The sequence below is a fragment of the Schistocerca piceifrons genome, unplaced genomic scaffold (assembly GCF_021461385.2).
Source record: "Schistocerca piceifrons isolate TAMUIC-IGC-003096 unplaced genomic scaffold, iqSchPice1.1 HiC_scaffold_539, whole genome shotgun sequence".
Taxonomy (NCBI): domain Eukaryota; kingdom Metazoa; phylum Arthropoda; class Insecta; order Orthoptera; family Acrididae; genus Schistocerca; species Schistocerca piceifrons.
The window spans coordinates 271,393-284,100 of NW_025728776.1; the positions used below are offsets into that span (position 1 = coordinate 271,393).

At 52.7% G+C, this 12,708-nt stretch overlaps 38 non-coding genes across 38 annotated transcripts; 27 read left to right on the plus strand and 11 right to left on the minus strand.

The window, feature by feature from the left end:
* The first annotated feature begins 54 nt into the window (after positions 1 to 54).
* On the plus strand, positions 55 to 127 carry Trnav-cac. The gene has a single exon. It is a non-coding gene; the product is annotated as a tRNA-Val (tRNA).
* A 158-nt stretch (positions 128 to 285) lies between these two features.
* On the plus strand, positions 286 to 358 carry Trnav-aac. Its single transcript has one exon. It is a non-coding gene; the product is annotated as a tRNA-Val (tRNA).
* A 194-nt stretch (positions 359 to 552) lies between these two features.
* Positions 553 to 624, minus strand: Trnap-agg. The gene has a single exon. It is a non-coding gene; the product is annotated as a tRNA-Pro (tRNA).
* Positions 625 to 1,026: 402 nt separating this feature from the next.
* Positions 1,027 to 1,099, plus strand: Trnav-cac. Its single transcript has one exon. It is a non-coding gene; the product is annotated as a tRNA-Val (tRNA).
* A 158-nt stretch (positions 1,100 to 1,257) lies between these two features.
* Positions 1,258 to 1,330, plus strand: Trnav-aac. The gene has a single exon. It is a non-coding gene; the product is annotated as a tRNA-Val (tRNA).
* A 157-nt stretch (positions 1,331 to 1,487) lies between these two features.
* Trnav-aac lies at positions 1,488 to 1,560 on the plus strand. Its single transcript has one exon. It is a non-coding gene; the product is annotated as a tRNA-Val (tRNA).
* Positions 1,561 to 1,754: 194 nt separating this feature from the next.
* On the minus strand, positions 1,755 to 1,826 carry Trnap-agg. The gene has a single exon. It is a non-coding gene; the product is annotated as a tRNA-Pro (tRNA).
* A 402-nt stretch (positions 1,827 to 2,228) lies between these two features.
* On the plus strand, positions 2,229 to 2,301 carry Trnav-cac. The gene has a single exon. It is a non-coding gene; the product is annotated as a tRNA-Val (tRNA).
* Positions 2,302 to 2,459: 158 nt separating this feature from the next.
* Positions 2,460 to 2,532, plus strand: Trnav-aac. Its single transcript has one exon. It is a non-coding gene; the product is annotated as a tRNA-Val (tRNA).
* Positions 2,533 to 2,726: 194 nt separating this feature from the next.
* Trnap-agg lies at positions 2,727 to 2,798 on the minus strand. Its single transcript has one exon. It is a non-coding gene; the product is annotated as a tRNA-Pro (tRNA).
* A 402-nt stretch (positions 2,799 to 3,200) lies between these two features.
* Trnav-cac lies at positions 3,201 to 3,273 on the plus strand. The gene has a single exon. It is a non-coding gene; the product is annotated as a tRNA-Val (tRNA).
* Positions 3,274 to 3,431: 158 nt separating this feature from the next.
* Positions 3,432 to 3,504, plus strand: Trnav-aac. Its single transcript has one exon. It is a non-coding gene; the product is annotated as a tRNA-Val (tRNA).
* A 158-nt stretch (positions 3,505 to 3,662) lies between these two features.
* On the plus strand, positions 3,663 to 3,735 carry Trnav-aac. The gene has a single exon. It is a non-coding gene; the product is annotated as a tRNA-Val (tRNA).
* Positions 3,736 to 3,929: 194 nt separating this feature from the next.
* Trnap-agg lies at positions 3,930 to 4,001 on the minus strand. The gene has a single exon. It is a non-coding gene; the product is annotated as a tRNA-Pro (tRNA).
* A 402-nt stretch (positions 4,002 to 4,403) lies between these two features.
* Trnav-cac lies at positions 4,404 to 4,476 on the plus strand. Its single transcript has one exon. It is a non-coding gene; the product is annotated as a tRNA-Val (tRNA).
* Positions 4,477 to 4,634: 158 nt separating this feature from the next.
* Positions 4,635 to 4,707, plus strand: Trnav-aac. The gene has a single exon. It is a non-coding gene; the product is annotated as a tRNA-Val (tRNA).
* Positions 4,708 to 4,901: 194 nt separating this feature from the next.
* Trnap-agg lies at positions 4,902 to 4,973 on the minus strand. The gene has a single exon. It is a non-coding gene; the product is annotated as a tRNA-Pro (tRNA).
* A 402-nt stretch (positions 4,974 to 5,375) lies between these two features.
* Positions 5,376 to 5,448, plus strand: Trnav-cac. The gene has a single exon. It is a non-coding gene; the product is annotated as a tRNA-Val (tRNA).
* A 158-nt stretch (positions 5,449 to 5,606) lies between these two features.
* Trnav-aac lies at positions 5,607 to 5,679 on the plus strand. The gene has a single exon. It is a non-coding gene; the product is annotated as a tRNA-Val (tRNA).
* A 158-nt stretch (positions 5,680 to 5,837) lies between these two features.
* Trnav-aac lies at positions 5,838 to 5,910 on the plus strand. The gene has a single exon. It is a non-coding gene; the product is annotated as a tRNA-Val (tRNA).
* Positions 5,911 to 6,104: 194 nt separating this feature from the next.
* Trnap-agg lies at positions 6,105 to 6,176 on the minus strand. Its single transcript has one exon. It is a non-coding gene; the product is annotated as a tRNA-Pro (tRNA).
* Positions 6,177 to 6,578: 402 nt separating this feature from the next.
* Trnav-cac lies at positions 6,579 to 6,651 on the plus strand. The gene has a single exon. It is a non-coding gene; the product is annotated as a tRNA-Val (tRNA).
* A 158-nt stretch (positions 6,652 to 6,809) lies between these two features.
* Trnav-aac lies at positions 6,810 to 6,882 on the plus strand. The gene has a single exon. It is a non-coding gene; the product is annotated as a tRNA-Val (tRNA).
* A 194-nt stretch (positions 6,883 to 7,076) lies between these two features.
* Trnap-agg lies at positions 7,077 to 7,148 on the minus strand. Its single transcript has one exon. It is a non-coding gene; the product is annotated as a tRNA-Pro (tRNA).
* Positions 7,149 to 7,550: 402 nt separating this feature from the next.
* Positions 7,551 to 7,623, plus strand: Trnav-cac. Its single transcript has one exon. It is a non-coding gene; the product is annotated as a tRNA-Val (tRNA).
* A 158-nt stretch (positions 7,624 to 7,781) lies between these two features.
* On the plus strand, positions 7,782 to 7,854 carry Trnav-aac. The gene has a single exon. It is a non-coding gene; the product is annotated as a tRNA-Val (tRNA).
* Positions 7,855 to 8,048: 194 nt separating this feature from the next.
* On the minus strand, positions 8,049 to 8,120 carry Trnap-agg. Its single transcript has one exon. It is a non-coding gene; the product is annotated as a tRNA-Pro (tRNA).
* Positions 8,121 to 8,522: 402 nt separating this feature from the next.
* Positions 8,523 to 8,595, plus strand: Trnav-cac. Its single transcript has one exon. It is a non-coding gene; the product is annotated as a tRNA-Val (tRNA).
* A 158-nt stretch (positions 8,596 to 8,753) lies between these two features.
* Trnav-aac lies at positions 8,754 to 8,826 on the plus strand. The gene has a single exon. It is a non-coding gene; the product is annotated as a tRNA-Val (tRNA).
* Positions 8,827 to 9,020: 194 nt separating this feature from the next.
* On the minus strand, positions 9,021 to 9,092 carry Trnap-agg. The gene has a single exon. It is a non-coding gene; the product is annotated as a tRNA-Pro (tRNA).
* Positions 9,093 to 9,494: 402 nt separating this feature from the next.
* Positions 9,495 to 9,567, plus strand: Trnav-cac. The gene has a single exon. It is a non-coding gene; the product is annotated as a tRNA-Val (tRNA).
* A 158-nt stretch (positions 9,568 to 9,725) lies between these two features.
* Trnav-aac lies at positions 9,726 to 9,798 on the plus strand. The gene has a single exon. It is a non-coding gene; the product is annotated as a tRNA-Val (tRNA).
* A 194-nt stretch (positions 9,799 to 9,992) lies between these two features.
* Positions 9,993 to 10,064, minus strand: Trnap-agg. The gene has a single exon. It is a non-coding gene; the product is annotated as a tRNA-Pro (tRNA).
* A 402-nt stretch (positions 10,065 to 10,466) lies between these two features.
* Positions 10,467 to 10,539, plus strand: Trnav-cac. Its single transcript has one exon. It is a non-coding gene; the product is annotated as a tRNA-Val (tRNA).
* Positions 10,540 to 10,697: 158 nt separating this feature from the next.
* Positions 10,698 to 10,770, plus strand: Trnav-aac. Its single transcript has one exon. It is a non-coding gene; the product is annotated as a tRNA-Val (tRNA).
* A 194-nt stretch (positions 10,771 to 10,964) lies between these two features.
* Positions 10,965 to 11,036, minus strand: Trnap-agg. The gene has a single exon. It is a non-coding gene; the product is annotated as a tRNA-Pro (tRNA).
* A 402-nt stretch (positions 11,037 to 11,438) lies between these two features.
* On the plus strand, positions 11,439 to 11,511 carry Trnav-cac. Its single transcript has one exon. It is a non-coding gene; the product is annotated as a tRNA-Val (tRNA).
* A 158-nt stretch (positions 11,512 to 11,669) lies between these two features.
* Trnav-aac lies at positions 11,670 to 11,742 on the plus strand. Its single transcript has one exon. It is a non-coding gene; the product is annotated as a tRNA-Val (tRNA).
* Positions 11,743 to 12,708: the final 966 nt, after the last annotated feature.

Consider the following 12,708-nt stretch of genomic DNA (forward strand, 5'->3'; position numbering starts at 1 on the left):
AGAGAAAGTCTGAGGCAAGTTCGAGTGAACAAGGATGGACTCCTCGCGTCCGTCGTTTCCGTAGTGTAGCGGTTATCGCGTCTGCTTCACACGCAGAAGGTCCCCGGTTCGATCCCGGGCGGGAACAGTATTTTCCTGCCTATGTCGTATTGCCCTCCAATGAGCCACGTCGTGTGTGGATCTGCTGCATGTCCCTTCGTTTTGCAAGTACCACATTTATTGAATTTTTTAGTTACGATGGCAACATCGCTACAAGTTGTCTGAGAAGTAAAGTGCACACAAGCAGTTTCCGTGGTGTAGCGGTTATCGCGTCTGCCTAACCCGCAGAAGGTCCCCGGTTCGATCCCGGGCGGAAACACTTTTTCATCACTTTAAGCAAGACGTACTAACATGCATCTGCTACCATCTGTACCCGAAACCTTAGTAATCGCCTTCACGCGTCGGACCCGAGTGCCAATTGCTCACATCGAATAAGAAATTCATTTGATATTGACGGCGAGCTTTTTGCGCTGACTCAGCCACTGACGTGCAATCAGTTTGCACAAAACGCTAGGGCTCGTCCGGAATTTGAACCCGGGACCTCCTGCACCCTAAGCAGGAATCATATCCCTAGACCAACGAGCCCTGTGACACGGCGGATGCCAAATATTCCAGTCCCTCGATGTCGTCCAGGATGCCCTGGAAGTCTCGTGTACGCTGGCGGGATGGGGGCGGCGCGAATTCCCGCGGTCGGCGGCCTTCCTGGGCTATTGGTACCTTCATGTAGAGCTGCCGCTGGGCTCGCACTGCCTGCTGCTGAGAAAGTGATTGCTTTTGCTGATATGACTTGCAATAAAGACTGCGCGAAACGCCGCTATCTCGTTAGGGGTGCTACGGCAGACACCCTCTCGAGCACCCCGAAGACTTCTTGAACCCTCGGCTGTGATGGGTTCCAGGCTGACAAAAGAACTGTCGTGTGTGCATTCGCGGACGAGAGAAAGTCTGAGGCAAGTTCGAGTGAACTAGGATGGACTCCTCGGGTCCGTCGTTTCCGTAGTGTAGCGGTTATCGCGTCTGCTTCACACGCAGAAGGTCCCCGGTTGGATCCCGGGCGGGAACAGTATTTTCCTGCCTCTGTCGTATTGTCCTCCAATGAGCCACGTCGTGTGTGGATCTGCTGCATGTCCCTTCGTTTTGCAAGTACCACATTTATTGAATTTTTTAGTTACGATGGCAACATCACTACAAGTTGTCTGTGAAGTAAGGTGCACACAAGCAGTTTCCGTTGTGTAGCGGTTATCACGTCTGCCTAACACGCAGAAGGTCCCCGGTTCGATCCCGGGCGGGAACAGTATTTTCCTGCCTATGTCGTATTGTCCTCCAATGAGCCACGTCGTGTGTGGATCTGCTGCATGTCCCTTCGTTTTGCAAGTACCACATTTATTGAATTTTTTAGTTACGATGGCAACATCACTACAAGTTGCCGTGAAGTAAGGTGCACACAAGCATTTTCCGTGGTGTAGCGGTTATCACGTCTGCCTAACACGCAGAAGGTCCCCGGTTCGATCCCGGGCGGAAACACTTTTTCATCACTTTAAGCAAGACGTACTAACATGCATCTGCTACCATCTGTACCCGAAACCTTCGTAATCGCCTTCACGCGTCGGACCCGAGTGCCAATTGCTCACATCGAATAAGAAATTCATTTGATATTGACGGCGAGCTTTTTGCGCTGACTCAGCCACTGACGTGCGATCAGTTTGCACAGAACGCTAGGGCTCGTCCGGGATTTGAACCCGGGACCTCCTGCACCCTAAGCAGGAATCATGCCCCTAGATCAACGAGCCCTGTAACACGGCGAATGCCAAATATTCCAGTCCCTCGATGTCGTCCAGGGTGCCCTGGAAGTCTCGTGTACGCTGGCGGGATGGGGGCGGCGCGAATTCCCGCGGTCGGCGGCCTTCCTGGGCTATTGGTACCTTCATGTAGAGCTGCCGCTGGGCTCGCACTGCCTGCTGCTGAGAAAGTGATTGCTTTTGCTGATATGACTTGCAATATCGACTGCGCGAGACGCCGCTATCTCGTTAGGGGTGCTACGGCAGACACCCTCTCGAGCACCCCGAAGACTTCTTGAGCCCTCGGCTGTGATGGGTTCCAGGCTGACAAAAGAACTGTCGTGTGTGCATTCGCGGACGAGAGAAAGTCTGAGGCAAGTTCGAGTGAACAAGGATGGACTCCTCGCGTCCGTCGTTTCCGTAGTGTAGCGGTTATCGCGTCTGCTTCACACGCAGAAGGTCCCCGGTTCGATCCCGGGCGGGAACAGTATTTTCCTGCCTATGTCGTATTGCCCTCCAATGAGCCACGTCGTGTGTGGATCTGCTGCATGTCCCTTCGTTTTGCAAGTACCACATTTATTGAATTTTTTAGTTACGATGGCAACATCGCTACAAGTTGTCTGAGAAGTAAAGTGCACACAAGCAGTTTCCGTGGTGTAGCGGTTATCGCGTCTGCCTAACCCGCAGAAGGTCCCCGGTTCGATCCCGGGCGGAAACACTTTTTCATCACTTTAAGCAAGACGTACTAACATGCATCTGCTACCATCTGTACCCGAAACCTTCGTAATCGCCTTCACGCGTCGGACCCGAGTGCCAATTGCTCACATCGAATAAGAAATTCATTTGATATTGACGGCGAGCTTTTTGCGCTGACTCAGCCACTGACGTGCAATCAGTTTGCACAAAACGCTAGGGCTCGTCCGGAATTTGAACCCGGGACCTCCTGCACCCTAAGCAGGAATCATATCCCTAGACCAACGAGCCCTGTGACACGGCGGATGCCAAATATTCCAGTCCCTCGATGTCGTCCAGGATGCCCTGGAAGTCTCGTGTACGCTGGCGGGATGGGGGCGGCGCGAATTCCCGCGGTCGGCGGCCTTCCTGGGCTATTGGTACCTTCATGTAGAGCTGCCGCTGGGCTCGCACTGCCTGCTGCTGAGAAAGTGATTGCTTTTGCTGATATGACTTGCAATAAAGACTGCGCGAAACGCCGCTATCTCGTTAGGGGTGCTACGGCAGACACCCTCTCGAGCACCCCGAAGACTTCTTGAACCCTCGGCTGTGATGGGTTCCAGGCTGACAAAAGAACTGTCGTGTGTGCATTCGCGGACGAGAGAAAGTCTGAGGCAAGTTCGAGTGAACTAGGATGGACTCCTCGGGTCCGTCGTTTCCGTAGTGTAGCGGTTATCACGTCTGCTTCACACGCAGAAGGTCCCCGGTTGGATCCCGGGCGGGAACAGTATTTTCCTGCCTCTGTCGTATTGTCCTCCAATGAGCCACGTCGTGTGTGGATCTGCTGCATGTCCCTTCGTTTTGCAAGTACCACATTTATTGAATTTTCTAGTTACGATGGCAACATCACTACAAGTTGTCTGTGAAGTAAGGTGCACACAAGCAGTTTCCGTTGTGTAGCGGTTATCACGTCTGCCTAACACGCAGAAGGTCCCCGGTTCGATCCCGGGCGGGAACAGTATTTTCCTGCCTATGTCGTATTGTCCTCCAATGAGCCACGTCGTGTGTGGATCTGCTGCATGTCCCTTCGTTTTGCAAGTACCACATTTATTGAATTTTTTAGTTACGATGGCAACATCACTACAAGTTGTCTGTGAAGTAAGGTGCACACAAGCATTTTCCGTGGTGTAGCGGTTATCACGTCTGCCTAACACGCAGAAGGTCCCCGGTTCGATCCCGGGCGGAAACACTTTTTCATCACTTTAAGCAAGACGTACTAACATGCATCTGCTACCATCTGTACCCGAAACCTTCGTAATCGCCTTCACGCGTCGGACCCGAGTGCCAATTGCTCACATCGAATAAGAAATTCATTTGATATTGACGGCGAGCTTTTTGCGCTGACTCAGCCACTGATGTGCGATCAGTTTGCACAAAACGCTAGGGCTCGTCCGGGATTTGAACCCGGGACCTCCTGCACCCTAAGCAGGAATCATGCCCCTAGATCAACGAGCCCTGTGACACGGCGAATGCCAAATATTCCAGTCCCTCGATGTCGTCCAGGGTGCCCTGGAAGTCTCGTGTACGCTGGCGGGATGGGGGCGGCGCGAATTCCCGCGGTCGGCGGCCTTCCTGGGCTATTGGTACCTTCATGTAGAGCTGCCGCTGGGCTCGCACTGCCTGCTGCTGAGAAAGTGATTGCTTTTGCTGATATGACTTGCAATAAAGACTGCGCGAAACGCCCCTATCTCGTTAGGGGTGCTACGGCAGACACCCTCTCGAGCACCCCGAAGACTTCTTGAGCCCTCGGCTGTGATGGGTTCCAGGCTGACAAAAGAACTGTCGTGTGTGCATTCGCGGACGAGAGAAAGTCTGAGGCAAGTTCGAGTGAACAAGGATGGACTCCTCGCGTCCGTCGTTTCCGTAGTGTAGCGGTTATCGCGTCTGCTTCACACGCAGAAGGTCCCCGGTTCGATCCCGGGCGGGAACAGTATTTTCCTGCCTATGTCGTATTGCCCTCCAATGAGCCACGTCGTGTGTGGATCTGCTGCATGTCCCTTCGTTTTGCAAGTACCACATTTATTGAATTTTTTAGTTACGATGGCAACATCGCTACAAGTTGTCTGAGAAGTAAAGTGCACACAAGCAGTTTCCGTGGTGTAGCGGTTATCGCGTCTGCCTAACCCGCAGAAGGTCCCCGGTTCGATCCCGGGCGGAAACACTTTTTCATCACTTTAAGCAAGACGTACTAACATGCATCTGCTACCATCTGTACCCGAAACCTTCGTAATCGCCTTCACGCGTCGGACCCGAGTGCCAATTGCTCACATCGAATAAGAAATTCATTTGATATTGACGGCGAGCTTTTTGCGCTGACTCAGCCACTGACGTGCAATCAGTTTGCACAAAACGCTAGGGCTCGTCCGGAATTTGAACCCGGGACCTCCTGCACCCTAAGCAGGAATCATATCCCTAGACCAACGAGCCCTGTGACACGGCGGATGCCAAATATTCCAGTCCCTCGATGTCGTCCAGGATGCCCTGGAAGTCTCGTGTACGCTGGCGGGATGGGGGCGGCGCGAATTCCCGCGGTCGGCGGCCTTCCTGGGCTATTGGTACCTTCATGTAGAGCTGCCGCTGGGCTCGCACTGCCTGCTGCTGAGAAAGTGATTGCTTTTGCTGATATGACTTGCAATAAAGACTGCGCGAAACGCCGCTATCTCGTTAGGGGTGCTACGGCAGACACCCTCTCGAGCACCCCGAAGACTTCTTGAACCCTCGGCTGTGATGGGTTCCAGGCTGACAAAAGAACTGTCGTGTGTGCATTCGCGGACGAGAGAAAGTCTGAGGCAAGTTCGAGTGAACTAGGATGGACTCCTCGGGTCCGTCGTTTCCGTAGTGTAGCGGTTATCACGTCTGCTTCACACGCAGAAGGTCCCCGGTTGGATCCCGGGCGGGAACAGTATTTTCCTGCCTCTGTCGTATTGTCCTCCAATGAGCCACGTCGTGTGTGGATCTGCTGCATGTCCCTTCGTTTTGCAAGTACCACATTTATTGAATTTTTTAGTTACGATGGCAACATCACTACAAGTTGTCTGTGAAGTAAGGTGCACACAAGCAGTTTCCGTTGTGTAGCGGTTATCACGTCTGCCTAACACGCAGAAGGTCCCCGGTTCGATCCCGGGCGGGAACAGTATTTTCCTGCCTATGTCGTATTGTCCTCCAATGAGCCACGTCGTGTGTGGATCTGCTGCATGTCCCTTCGTTTTGCAAGTACCACATTTATTGAATTTTTTAGTTACGATGGCAACATCACTACAAGTTGTCTGTGAAGTAAGGTGCACACAAGCATTTTCCGTGGTGTAGCGGTTATCACGTCTGCCTAACACGCAGAAGGTCCCCGGTTCGATCCCGGGCGGAAACACTTTTTCATCACTTTAAGCAAGACGTACTAACATGCATCTGCTACCATCTGTACCCGAAACCTTCGTAATCGCCTTCACGCGTCGGACCCGAGTGCCAATTGCTCACATCGAATAAGAAATTCATTTGATATTGACGGCGAGCTTTTTGCGCTGACTCAGCCACTGATGTGCGATCAGTTTGCACAAAACGCTAGGGCTCGTCCGGGATTTGAACCCGGGACCTCCTGCACCCTAAGCAGGAATCATGCCCCTAGATCAACGAGCCCTGTGACACGGCGAATGCCAAATATTCCAGTCCCTCGATGTCGTCCAGGGTGCCCTGGAAGTCTCGTGTACGCTGGCGGGATGGGGGCGGCGCGAATTCCCGCGGTCGGCGGCCTTCCTGGGCTATTGGTACCTTCATGTAGAGCTGCCGCTGGGCTCGCACTGCCTGCTGCTGAGAAAGTGATTGCTTTTGCTGATATGACTTGCAATAAAGACTGCGCGAAACGCCCCTATCTCGTTAGGGGTGCTACGGCAGACACCCTCTCGAGCACCCCGAAGACTTCTTGAGCCCTCGGCTGTGATGGGTTCCAGGCTGACAAAAGAACTGTCGTGTGTGCATTCGCGGACGAGAGAAAGTCTGAGGCAAGTTCGAGTGAACAAGGATGGACTCCTCGCGTCCGTCGTTTCCGTAGTGTAGCGGTTATCGCGTCTGCTTCACACGCAGAAGGTCCCCGGTTCGATCCCGGGCGGGAACAGTATTTTCCTGCCTATGTCGTATTGCCCTCCAATGAGCCACGTCGTGTGTGGATCTGCTGCATGTCCCTTCGTTTTGCAAGTACCACATTTATTGAATTTTTTAGTTACGATGGCAACATCACTACAAGTTGTCTGAGAAGTAAGGTGCACACAAGCAGTTTCCGTGGTGTAGCGGTTATCGCGTCTGCCTAACACGCAGAAGGTCCCCGGTTCGATCCCGGGCGGAAACACTTTTTCATCACTATAAGCAAGACGTACTAACATGCATCTGCTACCATCTGTACCCGAAACCTTCGTAATCGCCTTCACGCGTCGGACCCGAGTGCCAATTGCTCACATCGAATAAGAAATTCATTTGATATTGACGGCGAGCTTTTTGCGCTGACTCAGCCACTGACGTGCGATCAGTTTGCACAAAACGCTAGGGCTCGTCCGGGATTTGGACCCGGGACCTCCTGCACCCTAAGCAGAAATCATACCCCTAGACCAACGAGCCCTGTGACACGGCGAATGCCAATTATTCCAGTCCCTCGATGTCGTCCAGGGTGCCCTGGAAGTCTCGTGTACGCTGGCGGGATGGGGGCGGCGCGAATTCCCGCGGTCGGCGGCCTTCCTGGGCTATTGGTACCTTCATGTAGAGCTGCCGCTGGGCTCGCACTGCCTGCTGCTGAGAAAGTGATTGCTTTTGCTGATATGACTTGCAATATCGACTGCGCGAAACGCCGCTATCTCGTTAGGGGTGCTACGGCAGACACCCTCTCGAGCACCCCGAAGACTTCTTGAGCCCTCGGCTGTGATGGGTTCCAGGCTGACAAAAGAACTGTCGTGTGTGCATTCGCGGACGAGAGAAAGTCTGAGGCAAGTTCGAGTGAACAAGGATGGACTCCTCGCGTCCGTCGTTTCCGTAGTGTAGCGGTTATCACGTCTGCTTCACACGCAGAAGGTCCCCGGTTCGATCCCGTGCGGGAACATAATTCTCCTGCCTATGTCGTATTGTCCTCCAATGAGCCACGTCGTGTGTGGATCTGCTGCATGTCCCTTCGTTTTGCAAGTACCACATTTATTGAATTTTTTAGTTACGATTGCAACATCACTACAAGTTGTCTGTGAAGTAAGGTGCACACAAGCAATTTCCGTGGTGTAGCTGTTATCACGTCTGCCTAACTCGCAGAAGGTCCCCGGTTCGATCCCGGGCGGAAACGCTTTTTCATCACTTTAAGCAAGACGTACTAACATGCATCTGCTACCATCTGTACCCGAAACCTTCGTAATCGCCTTCACGCGTCGGACCCGAGTGCCAATTGCTCACATCGAATAAGAAATTCATTTGATATTGACGGCGAGCTTTTTGCGCTGACTCAGCCACTGACGTGCGATCAGTTTGCACAAAACGCTAGGGCTCGTCCGGGATTTGAACACGGGACCTCCTGCACCCTAAGCAGGAATCATACCCCTAGACCAACGAGCCCTGTGACACGGCGAATGCCAAATATTCCAGTCCCTCGATGTCGTCCAGGGTGCCCTGGAAGTCTCGTGTACGCTGGCGGGATGGGGGCGGCGCGAATTCCCGCGGTCGGCGGCCTTCCTGGGCTATTGGTACCTTCATGTAGAGCTGCCGCTGGGCTCGCACTGCCTGCTGCTGAGAAAGTGATTGGTTTTGCTGATATGACTTGCAATAACGACTGCGCGAAACGCCGCTATCTCGTTAGGGGTGCTACGGCAGACACCCTCTCGAGCACCCCGAAGACTTCTTGAGCCCTCGGCTGTGATGGGATCCAGGCTGACAAAAGAACTGTCGTGTGTGCATTCGCGGACGAGAGAAAGTCTGAGGCAAGTTCGAGTGAACTAGGATGGACTCCTCGTGTCCGTCGTTTCCGTAGTGTAGCGGTTATCACGTCTGCTTCACACGCAGAAGGTCCCCGGTTCGATCCCGGGCGGGAACAGTATTTTCCTGCCTATGTCGTATTGTCCTCCAATGAGCCACGTCGTGTGTGGATCTGCTGCATGTCCCTTCGTTTTGCAAGTACCACATTTATTGAATTTTTTAGTTACGATGGCAACATCACTACAAGTTGTCTGTGAAGTAAGGTGCACACAAGCAGTTTCCGTGGTGTAGCGGTTATCACGTCTGCCTAACACGCAGAAGGTCCCCGGTTCGATCCCGGGCGGAAACACTTTTTCATCACTTTAAGCAAGACGTACTAACATGCATCTGCTACCATCTGTACCCGAAACCTTCGTAATCGCCTTCACGCGTCGGACCCGAGTGCCAATTGCTCACATCGAATAAGAAATTCATTTGATATTGACGGCGAGCTTTTTGCGCTGACTCAGCCACTGACGTGCGATCAGTTTGCACAAAACGCTAGGGCTCGTCCGGGATTTGAACCCGGGACCTCCTGCACCCTAAGCAGAAATCATACCCCTAGACCTACGAGCCCTGTAACACGGCGAATGCCAAATATTCCAGTCCCTCGATGTCGTCCAGGGTGCCCTGGAAGTCTCGTGTACGCTGGCGGGATGGGGGCGGCGCGAATTCCCGCGGTCGGCGGCCTTCCTGGGCTATTGGTACCTTCATGTAGAGCTGCCGCTGGGCTCGCACTGCCTGCTGCTGAGAAAGTGATTGGTTTTGCTGATATGACTTGCAATAACGACTGCGCGAAACGCCGCTATCTCGTTAGGGGTGCTACGGCAGACACCCTCTCGAGCACCCCGAAGACTTCTTGAGCCCTCGGCTGTGATGGGATCCAGGCTGACAAAAGAACTGTCGTGTGTGCATTCGCGGACGAGAGAAAGTCTGAGGCAAGTTCGAGTGAACTAGGATGGACTCCTCGGGTCCGTCGTTTCCGTAGTGTAGCGGTTATCACGTCTGCTTCACACGCAGAAGGTCCCCGGTTCGATCCCGTGCGGGAACATAATTCTCCTGCCTATGTCGTATTGTCCTCCAATGAGCCACGTCGTGTGTGGATCTGCTGCATGTCCCTTCGTTTTGCAAGTACCACATTTATTGAATTTTTTAGTTACGATGGCAACATCACTACAAGTTGTCTGTGAAGTAAGGTGCACACAAGCAATTTCCGTGGTGTAGCTGTTATCACGTCTGCCTAACTCGCAGAAGGTCCCCGGTTCGATCCCGGGCGGAAACGCTTTTTCATCACTTTAAGCAAGACGTACTAACATGCATCTGCTACCATCTGTACCCGAAACCTTCGTAATCGCCTTCACGCGTCGGACCCGAGTGCCAATTGCTCACATCGAATAAGAAATTCATTTGATATTGACGGCGAGCTTTTTGCGCTGACTCAGCCACTGACGTGCGATCAGTTTGCACAAAACGCTAGGGCTCGTCCGGGATTTGAACACGGGACCTCCTGCACCCTAAGCAGGAATCATACCCCTAGACCAACGAGCCCTGTGACACGGCGAATGCCAAATATTCCAGTCCCTCGATGTCGTCCAGGGTGCCCTGGAAGTCTCGTGTACGCTGGCGGGATGGGGGCGGCGCGAATTCCCGCGGTCGGCGGCCTTCCTGGGCTATTGGTACCTTCATGTAGAGCTGCCGCTGGGCTCGCACTGCCTGCTGCTGAGAAAGTGATTGGTTTTGCTGATATGACTTGCAATAACGACTGCGCGAAACGCCGCTATCTCGTTAGGGGTGCTACGGCAGACACCCTCTCGAGCACCCCGAAGACTTCTTGAGCCCTCGGCTGTGATGGGATCCAGGCTGACAAAAGAACTGTCGTGTGTGCATTCGCGGACGAGAGAAAGTCTGAGGCAAGTTCGAGTGAACTAGGATGGACTCCTCGTGTCCGTCGTTTCCGTAGTGTAGCGGTTATCACGTCTGCTTCACACGCAGAAGGTCCCCGGTTCGATCCCGGGCGGGAACAGTATTTTCCTGCCTATGTCGTATTGTCCTCCAATGAGCCACGTCGTGTGTGGATCTGCTGCATGTCCCTTCGTTTTGCAAGTACCACATTTATTGAATTTTTTAGTTACGATGGCAACATCACTACAAGTTGTCTGTGAAGTAAGGTGCACACAAGCAGTTTCCGTGGTGTAGCGGTTATCACGTCTGCCTAACACGCAGAAGGTCCCCGGTTCGATCCCGGGCGGAAACACTTTTTCATCACTTTAAGCAAGACGTACTAACATGCATCTGCTACCATCTGTACCCGAAACCTTCGTAATCGCCTTCACGCGTCGGACCCGAGTGCCAATTGCTCACATCGAATAAGAAATTCATTTGATATTGACGGCGAGCTTTTTGCGCTGACTCAGCCACTGACGTGCGATCAGTTTGCACAAAACGCTAGGGCTCGTCCGGGATTTGAACCCGGGACCTCCTGCACCCTAAGCAGAAATCATACCCCTAGACCTACGAGCCCTGTAACACGGCGAATGCCAAATATTCCAGTCCCTCGATGTCGTCCAGGGTGCCCTGGAAGTCTCGTGTACGCTGGCGGGATGGGGGCGGCGCGAATTCCCGCGGTCGGCGGCCTTCCTGGGCTATTGGTACCTTCATGTAGAGCTGCCGCTGGGCTCGCACTGCCTGCTGCTGAGAAAGTGATTGCTTTTGCTGATATGACTTGCAATAACGACTGCGCGAAACGCCGCTATCTCGTTAGGGGTGCTACGGCAGACACCCTCTCGAGCACCCCGAAGACTTCTTGAGCCCTCGGCTGTGATGGGATCCAGGCTGACAAAAGAACTGTCGTGTGTGCATTCGCGGACGAGAGAAAGTCTGAGGCAAGTTCGAGTGAACTAGGATGGGCTCCTCGGGTCCGTCGTTTCCGTAGTGTAGCGGTTATCACGTCTGCTTCACACGCAGAAGGTCCCCGGTTCGATCCCGGGCGGGAACAGTATTTTCCTGCCTATGTCGTATTGTCCTCCAATGAGCCACGTCGTGTGTGGATCTGCTGCATGTCCCTTCGTTTTGCAAGTACATCATTTATTGAATTTTTTAGTTACGATGGCAACATCACTACAAGTTGTCTGTGAAGTAAGGTGCACACAAGCAATTTCCGTGGTGTAGCTGTTATCACGTCTGCCTAACTCGCAGAAGGTCCCCGGTTCGATCCCGGGCGGAAACGCTTTTTCATCACTTTAAGCAAGACGTACTAACATGCATCTGCTACCATCTGTACCCGAAACCTTCGTAATCGCCTTCACGCGTCGGACCCGAGTGCCAATTGCTCACATCGAATAAGAAATTCATTTGATATTGACGGCGAGCTTTTTGCGCTGACTCAGCCACTGACGTGCGATCAGTTTGCACAAAACGCTAGGGCTCGTCCGGGATTTGAACCCGGGACCTCCTGCACCCTAAGCAGGAATCATACCCCTTTTTTTTTTTTTTTTTTTTTTTTTTTTTTTTTTTTTTTTTTTTTTTTGCTAATGAACCGCTGCAGGAGCAGGACGACGGGTAGGGGAGGGGTCGACACCCGAAGCGTGGCCATCCCGCCGCCACGCCCAAGCAACGTGTTCGAGTTCGAGGATCGAAGGATCAGGAAGAGGATGGAGTGGGTTTGTCGATGGTGTTCTTTTTATTTATTTATTTCTTTAATTTTTTATAATATTTTTTTTTATTATAGATTTATTTGTGTTTCATTACAAAGAAAGATCCTACAACTGCCGTAGCCGAGCGTCCGAGTCGTCTTCTCGTCTGTTGGGAGGGGTTCCCCCCTATTCCGTCCGTAGAGGATCAATATGCTCCAGGATTCTTCTTCATTTTCAGCGTCTCATACCCGGAACGCCCCAGTGAGCAGGAGGATCCGCAAATAATGAACCTAAATAATTTGCGAAACGAGTTCTGTACTTCGGGTGGCGGCTGAAAGCTGCATGTGTCGTCATCAATAGGGACCAAAAGTCGAGTGTGCCTTTGGGAGCATCGCAAAATATGTAGTAAACGGCCATGCCTTTTAGCCAGTTAACGGCGTTCGTTCTGGTTGATGGAAAGTATACGACGTCTGGGCGCAATACGTCATCAGGGGAGATAGACTCCGGCAATCGCCGCAAGAGTAATGCCAGCATGCGCTGCGTCAGTAGCCAGCACTCGC